The sequence below is a fragment of the Gorilla gorilla genome, chromosome 1 (assembly GCF_029281585.2).
Source record: "Gorilla gorilla gorilla isolate KB3781 chromosome 1, NHGRI_mGorGor1-v2.1_pri, whole genome shotgun sequence".
Lineage (NCBI taxonomy): Eukaryota > Metazoa > Chordata > Mammalia > Primates > Hominidae > Gorilla > Gorilla gorilla.
The window spans coordinates 103,152,215-103,161,615 of record NC_073224.2 but is presented as its reverse complement, the minus strand read 5'-3'; positions in this window follow the sequence as shown (position 1 = coordinate 103,161,615).

The window sequence follows — 9,401 nt, the reverse complement described above, 5'->3', positions numbered from 1 at the left end:
AAGGAAGGAGAGGGGAACATTGTGAAGCAGGGCAGGATGTCTCCTGAAGGTGGAGACTGAGGCCCTGGACAGCTCTGGGACCCTTAATGGTGGCAGCAGCCCCCAGTCATAGGCCTCATTGTGTGGGCAACCTGGGACAGCTAAGATCCCCATGAGGTCTCTTTAAAGGATTCACTAAATGCTCCATTTAGTCTTGGTTTGTTTTTTTGTTTTGTTTTTTGAGATGGAGTCTCGCTCTGTCACCCGGCTGGAATGCAGTGGTGCAGTCTTGGCTCACTGCAAACTCCAACTCCCTGGTTCAAGCAATTCTGCCTCAGCCTCCTGAGTAGCTGGGATTACAGGCATGCGCCACCACACCCAGCTAATTTTTGTATTTTTAGTAGAGATGAGGTTTCACCATGTTGGCCAGGATGGTATCGATCTCCTGACCTCGTGATCCATCTGCCTTGGCCTCCCAAAGTGCCGGGATTACAGGCGTGAGCCACCACGCCTGGCGATTTGGTTTCTTACCGTTTAGTGTAAGGTGATTATCAGCTGAAGATTTAAACACATCCATGAGGAGATGGGGGAAGGGGTTCCTTCAGAAAGTCCTAAAGCTTTCCTCTGGAATTTTTTTTTTTTTTGGAACAGAGTTTCACTCTTATTCCCCAGGCTGGAGTGCAATGGCACGATCTGGGCTCACCACAACCTCCACCTCCCAGGTTCAAGCGATTCTTCTGCCTCAGCCTCCCGAGTAGCTGGGATTACAGGCATGCACCACCACGCCCGGCTAATTTTGTATTTTTAGTAGTGATAGGGTTTCTCCATGTTGGTCAGGCTCGTCTCGAACTCCTGACCTCAGGTGATCTGCCCGCCTCGGCCTCCCAAAGTGCTGGGATTACAGGCATGAGCCACCGCACCCAACCTCCCCTTTGGATTTTAATTCAAAGCACATACTCTCAGGAGTTTAATTTCAAGAGGAAAGCCAGTTCAGATAACAGAGAAGAGAAAGGAGGTGGGGGAAAGGTAGACGGGAAAGATAAAAGAAGAAAGGCCCCTAATGTTTTCCTCAGCACTGCCAAGGCAGGACCTCACCCTCAGCCTCTGACCCCTTTGTGATAAGCAGGAGTCCTGGGGCCTGGCCAGATAATTTACCCATGGGGGATGTGGACAGATGGCAGCTCTCCAGAAGCACCAGTTAAGATAGCTTGAACCACAGACCTGACTACCTGCCCTAACCCCTCCCAGCTCCCACCTCTACTGCTGCCCCTCCAGTTCCTCCACTGAAGCATCATAAGGCTCCCCAAACAGAGGTTTGGCCTCCCAGAAAGCAGGATGAACCAGGAATATCCTCATCCCTATCCTTTGGAGCTCACAGAGGCCCAAAGAAGTCTGACTCTCAGGTCTTCCTCCCCAGTTAAAGGCATTACCAGACACCATTCTGTGAACCCTCTCTCCCACAAGAAAGGCCTTCTTCTAAGCCCCACCCAGGCTCTACAGAGGGTGCAGGTTGCAGGTGGCCTCCAGGCAGAGTGCACTATGTGTGCTGCCTGAGAGTATAGCGTGTTCCGGCAGAGCTTCCACATGGGCCTACCCCAGAACCCACCTTGAGGTAGCCAGCAAGGAGAAGGCAGTTCAACCTAAGCATGGGGAGAACAGAGTCAGAAGAGTCTGAGAGGCAGGGAAGAGCCAGTGCTTCCAGGAGATGAGAAGAGACCTAAAGTCTAGAACAGAAAGGCTTGCAGGCACTGAAATCTCAAAAGCACCCAACTCATCACCCCAAGAAAACAAGCTGCTCCAGGATTCTGGCAGGGATGAGGATTGGCAATGTGGACACAGCTGGGTTGGCAGTGTATCCTGACCACCAGCTTCCTGCCAAGTGTGTGTCTGTGCCAGTCAGCCTGTGGCAGACACAGCAGCAGGTGGCCCCAGTACATGCGCAGTGGCCATGGGGAGTGAGATCCCTAGGTCTGACTCTTTGGGGGACATTAGCCCTGCCATGGGTGAGTGGGGAGGAAGTCAATAGACTAAGATTATTGGGGGAATGTAGGGGCACCCAATCCCATGCAGCCCATAAAACTAGAGGGGTACAGGACGTGAGTATTATGAAGTTTTTCCTAGTGGAGATATGGGAGGGAGCAGGGAGACAGACTGGAAGTGGCCTAGGTAGGAAGTCTGACCTAGGTGATTCTTGAGTTGAAGACAGGGAGAAAGTGAGTTGTTATTTCCTAGCCATTACTAACCAGTAGTGGCCAGACACAGTGGCTCACACCTGTAATCCTACCACTTTGGGAGGCCAAGGTGGGAGGATCACTTGAGCCCAGGAGTTTGAGACCAACCTGGTCAACATGGTCAAACCCCATCTCTACAAAAAATACAAAAAAAAAAAAGTCAGTTGCTGTGGCTCACACCTATAATCCCAACACTTTGGGAGGCCAAGGCAGGAGGATCACCTGCAGTCAGGAGTTCAAGACCAGCCTGGTCAACATGGTGAAACTTCATCTCTATTTTAAAAATACAAAAATTAGCCGGGAGCAGTGGAGGGCACCTATAATCCCAGCTACTGGGGAGGCTGAGGCACAGGAGAACTGCTTGAACCCGGAAGGTGGAGGTTGCAGTGAGCAAAAATTGCGCCATTGCACTCCAGCAGGGCAACAGAGGGAGACTCCATCTCAAAAAAAAGAGATTTTGGCCAGGTGCGGTGGCTCACACCTGTAATTCCAGCATTTTGGGAGGCCAAGGCGAGTGGATCACTTGCGGCCAGGAATTCGAGACCAGCCTGGCCAACATGGTGAAACACTGTTTCTACTAAAAATACAAAAATTAGCCGGGCATGGGGGCAGGGGGCCTGTAATCCCAGCTACTCGGGAGGCTGAGGCAGGAGAATTGCTTGAACCCAGGAGGCGGAGGTTGCAGTGAGCCGAGATCACACCATTGCACTCCAGCCTGGGCAACAAGGGAAAAACTCCATCTCAAAACAAACAGATATATATATAGATATATATATATATAGAAGCTGGGTGTGGTGGCATGTACCTGTAGTCCCAGCTACTTGAGAGGCTGAAGTGGGAGGGTCACTGGAGCCCAAGAGGTCAAGGCTACAAGGCTACATTGAGCTGTGATCACACCACTGCAGTCCGACCTGGGTGACAGAGTGAGACTCTGTCTCAAACAACAACAACAAGCTGGGCGCGGTGGCTCATTCTTGTAATCCCAGCACTTTGGGAGGCCGAGGCAGGTGGATCACTTGAGGCCAGGAGTTTGAGACCAGCCTGGCCAACATGGTGAAACCCTGTCTCTACTAAAAATACAAAAATTAGCCGGGCATGGGGGCAGGGGGCCTGTAATCCCAGCTACTCAGTAGGCTGAGGCAGGAGAATCGCTTGAAACAGGGAGGCGGAGGTTGCAGTGAGCTGAGATTGCACCACTGCACTCCAGCCTGGGCGACAGAGCAAGACTCCGTCTCAAAAAAAACAAAAGAAACAAAAACACCCCAAAACAAACTAACCAGTAGAAAGCGAGATGTTTAGAGAGATGGTGGAAAGCTGTATAATACATCAAACTCAACCTGAGCTCCGTTTTCTCTGCCCACCCAGGGCTTGCAGAGGTTGCAGGCATTGTGATGGATGCCAGGCAGTAAATACCTATACATCTGCTGCCTAAGTTTTGTAATGGCTGGCAGCCAGACTAACTGCACCAGATCATCATCCACACCTCCTGCTGAATGGAGATGCAGCTGCACCAGGCACCACAGCTGCTGAATCCAGGTGCTATACACCATACCCAAGCTCAGCTGGGTCCCCAGCCCTAGCTGACCAGGCTGTGTGGCTGCAGGTCAGGGTGCCCCACCAAGCATCAGTCTGCTCAACTGTAAGTATCAAATGAGAGTTCAGACATAAAAATGCTTGTAAAATATAAGTCCACTATCAGCTGGGCATGGTGGCTCATGCCCATATCCCAGCATTTTGGGAGGCCAAGGCAGATGGATCACTTGAGGTCAGGAGTTCGAAACCAGCCTAGCCAACATGGTGAAACCCCATCTCTACTAAAAATACAAAAATTAACCAGGTGTGGTGGCATGCGACTGCAGTCCCAGCTACCTGGGAGGCTGAGGCAGGAGAATCACTTGAACCTGGGAGACAAGAGGTTGCAGTGAGCTGAGATCATGCAACTACACGCTGCACTCCAGCCTGGGTAACAGAGAGAAATTCTGTCTCAAAAAAAAATTATATATATATAATTTTTTACATACATAATTATATATATATAATTTTTATATATATAATACATATACATATATATACACACACACACACATATATGTATATAAGTCCCATATAAATAGCTGTAAATCCCCTATGCTGGACTACTGTGGGGAAGATAGAAACCCAACAGGCTCTCTGAGGCAGTCTGCAGAAAGTGGGCTTTGCTTGTGGAGAACCATAGGAGGCTGCTGGAATACAGGAGGATCATGGTCTCTGAATTTTCCTGCACAACGTCTCACTAATTCTGCCCCTCCCTGTCCTCTCCTCCTCCCTTTCTCCTCATATCTCGGTAGGTACCCTCTGCCCTTTTATTGCTCATACTTTTCCTTTATGATACAATTCCTCCTAAGAAAACCAAATACTTGGAACAGCAATGGGGAGGTTGGAAAACAAGACTCATTAGAGAAGCCTTCTGGGTGGTGGTCAGGCGTTGGAGGTGGGAACACCAACATTTCCCTGGGACTTGTGCCCAAGTGAATAAAATCGTACTTTAGATCTAGAGCTTCCTGTAGAGCAGACAAGTGAATTTTCCAGCTGTTGCACAACAGGAAGAACCTTGAAGCTCTAAATTAATCCTTTTTGCCAGCTCTGTGAAAATGATTCTGAATCCTTTAAATATTTTTCCTTTGCCAGCTGGCACAATGTTTGTCAATAGAGGACACTGGAGGAACATTTCAGGAGGAACCATTACTTCCTTGTTCTGGTGGGTCCCGGAACATGACTTCAGGACTCATCTCCGGCAGTGCATGGCAGCCAGTAGTACCCAGTGGGCAGCAGCTTCAGGCTGTTTCATAAGGGAATGCCTCCTGTGAGCCACCTCCCATACACAGCTTTCCCAGGCACTCTAGAGGGTAGAATTCCTGTAAGTTCTGGAAGGCAGATTTCTGGCACATTCCACCAACATGCCATCACAGCAACTTCTGAGTCATTCAGTGAGCCACAGCCATGCCCTTTTCTTTTTTTCTTTTTTTTTGAGACGGGGTCTCCTCTGTTACCTAGACTGGAGTGCCATGGCTTGGTCTCGGCTCACTGCAACCTCCACCTCCCAGGTTCAAGAGATTCTCCTGCCTCAGCCTCCCAAGTAGCTGGGCTTACAGGTGCTCACCACCACACTTGGCTAATTTTTGTATTTTTAGTAGAGACAGGGTTTCACCAAGTTGGCCAGGCTGGTCTCGAACTCCTCACCTCAAGTGATCCACCCGCTTTAGCCTCCTAAAGTGCTGGGATTACAGGCATGAGCCACCACACCCGGCCTTTTTGTGTGTGTGTGAAGCAGAGTCTCGCTCTGTCACTCAGGCTGAAGTGCAGTGGTGCCATCTTGGCTCAGTGCAACTTCCACCTCCTGGGTTCAAGCGATTCTCCTGCCTTAGCCTCCTGAGTAGCTGGGATTACAGGCGTGTGCCACCACACCCGTATTTTTAGTAGAGACAGGATATTGCCATGTTGGCCAGGCTGGTCTCAAACTCCTGACTTCAAGTGATCCACCTGCCTCAGCCTCCCAAAGTGCTGGGATTACAAGCATGAGCCACTGCACCCGGCCAAGCCATGCCCTTTTCAACAATGTCTGGATCTCAGACCTGGTGGCTAGAGCTCTTCCCTGTGTGCTCTAACTCTAGGAGTAACAGCTGCTCCTAACATCTGCTCTTCCTATGTGCTTTAGAGTTCTCTCTGCTTATTAGCCAATTCCTCATTACTCCAATCCCCCATCATCAAATAGAGTTGATAAATCTTTACAGTAAACTATCCCTGTTGATATTGTGTCATTTCTCTCTCTTCATTGGACCCTGACACACAAACAGCATGATGGTTGTATGTGCAGTAGTTGGATGGGAAGGGGCGTTCTTAGGACCTGCATTTTCAGTCTCTCTGGAAAAGCCAAGGCCTGGAGGAGGGCCACAGCTATATGATACAGGTGAAGGCAGGGAGGAAGGGGCTTTTGTGCTGAATACCTTGGGCCTAAAGTGTGATAAATGTTTAGAGAATGAAAAATTACACTAGCACTGGCCTTCAACCTATTATCAAACTTCAGGGATTCTTCAAGACCCTTGTCCAGTTTTCCTCACAAGTGTCCCAGGAACAAAGGACAGAGTCTAAAATTCCTTTCAGCACTACTTTTCTCTAAGCAGGGGTATTATGAAATCTGACTGGTATTTTAGAATGCAGACTGACCTGGAATATAGAGACTACAGGCAAGATCAGTCAGGAGGCCTTTGCAATAGACCCCATGAGAAATAAAGTTCAAGAAAAAGGAAAGCATAAAAACAAAACACATGCTTTTCCTCAGAGAACCAGCCTTTGAAGTCAGATTACTAGATAGATAACCATACTAAAAAATTATTTGTTGTTGCTGGGCACGGTGGCTTATGCTTGTAATCCCATCACTTTGGGAGGCCAAGGCGGGTGGATCACCTGAGGTCAGGAGTTTGAGACCAGCCTGGCCAACATGGTGAAACTCCGTCTCTACTAAAAATACAAAAATTAGCCAGGCGTGGTGGCAGGCACCTGTAAGCCCAGCTACTCAGGAGGCTGAGGCAGGAGAATTGCTTGAACTCGGGAGGCAGAGGTTGCAGTGAGCCGAGATCGCACGACTGCACTCCAGCCTGGGCAACAAGAGTGAAACTCCATCTAAAAAAAAAAAAAAAAAAAAAAAAAAAAGCCAGGCACGGTGGCGGGCGCATGTAATCCCACCTACTCGGGAAGTTGAGGCTGGATAATTGCTTGAACCCGGAGGTGGAGGTTGCAGTGAGCTGAGATCGTACCCCTGCACTTCAGCCCAGGCAACAAAGCAAGACTCTATCTCAAAAAAAAAAAAAAAAACTGTTGTTTATCTGAAATTCAAATTTACCTGGTGTCCCAAGTGTTTTGTTTATTCTGTTTGCTAAATCTGGCAATAGGGAGTATTTAATCTAAACAATTGAAGAGGCACCTGAAAGGACAGTGGCCTAACACACAAGGGCTTCTTGTGCAAACAGTGGGCCATCAACCTCCAAGGCCCTTTCCCGGCCCAGGTCAACACCTGTTCTCTCTTTGCAGTACAAGCCTCAGAGATTTCAACACTTTTCCATTCCTCTTCAACACTGTCACTACTTTCTCCCCTGGGCTTCTTTTTCCCAAGGCCTGACTGTGAAGCAGGTTGCAGTTGCCTTGCCACTTACTCCCAAAATCAGCTCCTAGCCTCTCGCAAGAGCTTTACCTCTAACCACCAGAGAGGAAGATACAGGGACACAAACGTAATCAACAACAAAAAGTGTATAAGGTGGGTTTTGGTGTGTGTGTGTGTGTGTGTTTGAGACAGAGTCTTGCTCTTTCACCCAGGCTGGAGTGCAGGGGTGTGATCACAGCTCACTGCAACCTCTACCTCCCAGGCTCAAGTGATCCTCCCACCTCAGCCTCTGGAGTAGCTGGAACTACAGGTGTGTGCCACCATTCCCAGTTATTTTTTTTAATTAATTTTTTTGTAGAGATAGGAGTCTCCCTATGTTGCACAGGCTGGTCTTGAACTCCTGGCTTCAAGCAATCCTCCCGCCTCAGCCTCCCAAAGTGCTGGGATTACAGGCATGAGCCACCCCACCCAGTGTAAGTGTATAAGGTTTTAAAAGTTATCACAGTTGGGGCTGGGCTTGGTGGCTCACGCCTGTAATCCCAGCACTTTGGGAGGCCGAGGTGGGAGGACTGCTTGATGCAGGAGTTCAAGACCAGCCTGGGCAACATAGGGAGGCCTCGTCTCTACAAAAAAATAATAATAATAAAAAAGTTATCACAGTTGGGGTCTTAGGTTTAGAGCTGCTGACCACCAAATCTCACAGTGATTCAAATGCCTTATCTTCCTTTATTACTGAAGATGAAGCTCAAAGCTGAACGTTCTGGTGCCCATTTATCACTATGGATGCCTTTGCCTGTCCTCCAGGAGCATTTCTGCTCATATATCCTTCCCCATGGCCTAGGGAATTGGGAGCCACGGGAACACATTAGAGCCTAGGAGACAGATGTAAATTATCTGGAAAGCCATGAAAAACCAAACTGAACTAAACTAAGGAAGGAATCATTGTCTTCATAATTCTCAGGGAAAAAGAAAACCATGGAAGGGTGTCTTGAGGCCAGGAGTTCGAGAACAGCCTGGGCAACATAGGGAGACCCTGCCTGTACCAAAAAAATTTACAAAATTAGCCAGGCATGGGGGCAGGTGACTGTAGTCCCAGTTACTTAGGAGGCTGAGGCAGGAGGATGGCTCGAGCCCAGAAGTTTGAGGTTACAGCGAGCTATGATAACATCACTGCACTTCAGCCTCAGCAACAGAGTGAGACCTTGTCTCTAAAAATGAAAGGAAAAATAAGTGAACTAAGGAAACTTTAAAATTTATTTTTACAGCCGGGCGCGGTGGCTCATGCCTGTAATCCTAGCACTTTGGAAGGCCGAGGCGGGTGGATCACGAGGTCAGGAGATCGAGACCATCCCGGCTAACGTGGTGAAACCGCGTCTCTACTAAAAATACAAAAAATTAGCCGGGCGTGGTGGTGGGCGCCTGTAGTCCCAGCTACTCGGGAGGCTGAGGCAGGAGAATGGGGTGAACCCGGGAGGCGGAGCTTGCAGTGAGCGAGATTGCACCACTGCACTCCAGCCTGGGTGACAGAGCAAGACTCGGTCTCAAAAAAAAATTTTTATTTTTATTTTTTGAGACAGGGTCTCGCCCTGTCACCCAGGCTGAAGTGCATGCAGTGCCCCGATCTTGGCTCACTGTAGCCTCAACTTCCTAGGCTCAAGGTCCTACTTCAGCCTCCCAAGTAGCGGGGACCACAGCTGTGAGCCACCATGCCTAATTTTTTTTTTTGAGATGGAGTCTCGCTCTGTCGCCCAGGCTGGAGTGCAGTGGCGCGATCAGGGCTCACTGCAAGCTCTGCCTCCCGGGTTCACGCCATTCTCCTGCCTCAGCCTCCCGAGTAGCTGGGACTACAGGAGTCCGCCACTGCGCCCGGCTAATTGTTTGTATTTTTAGTAGAGATGGGGTTTCACCATGGTCTCGATCTCCTGACCTCGTGATCCACCCGCCTCGGCCTCCCAAAGTGCTGGGATTACAGGCGTGAGCCACCGCGCCTGGCCGCCTGGCTAATTTTTTATTTCCTGTAGAGACAGAGTCTCACTAGGTTTGTTGCCCAGACT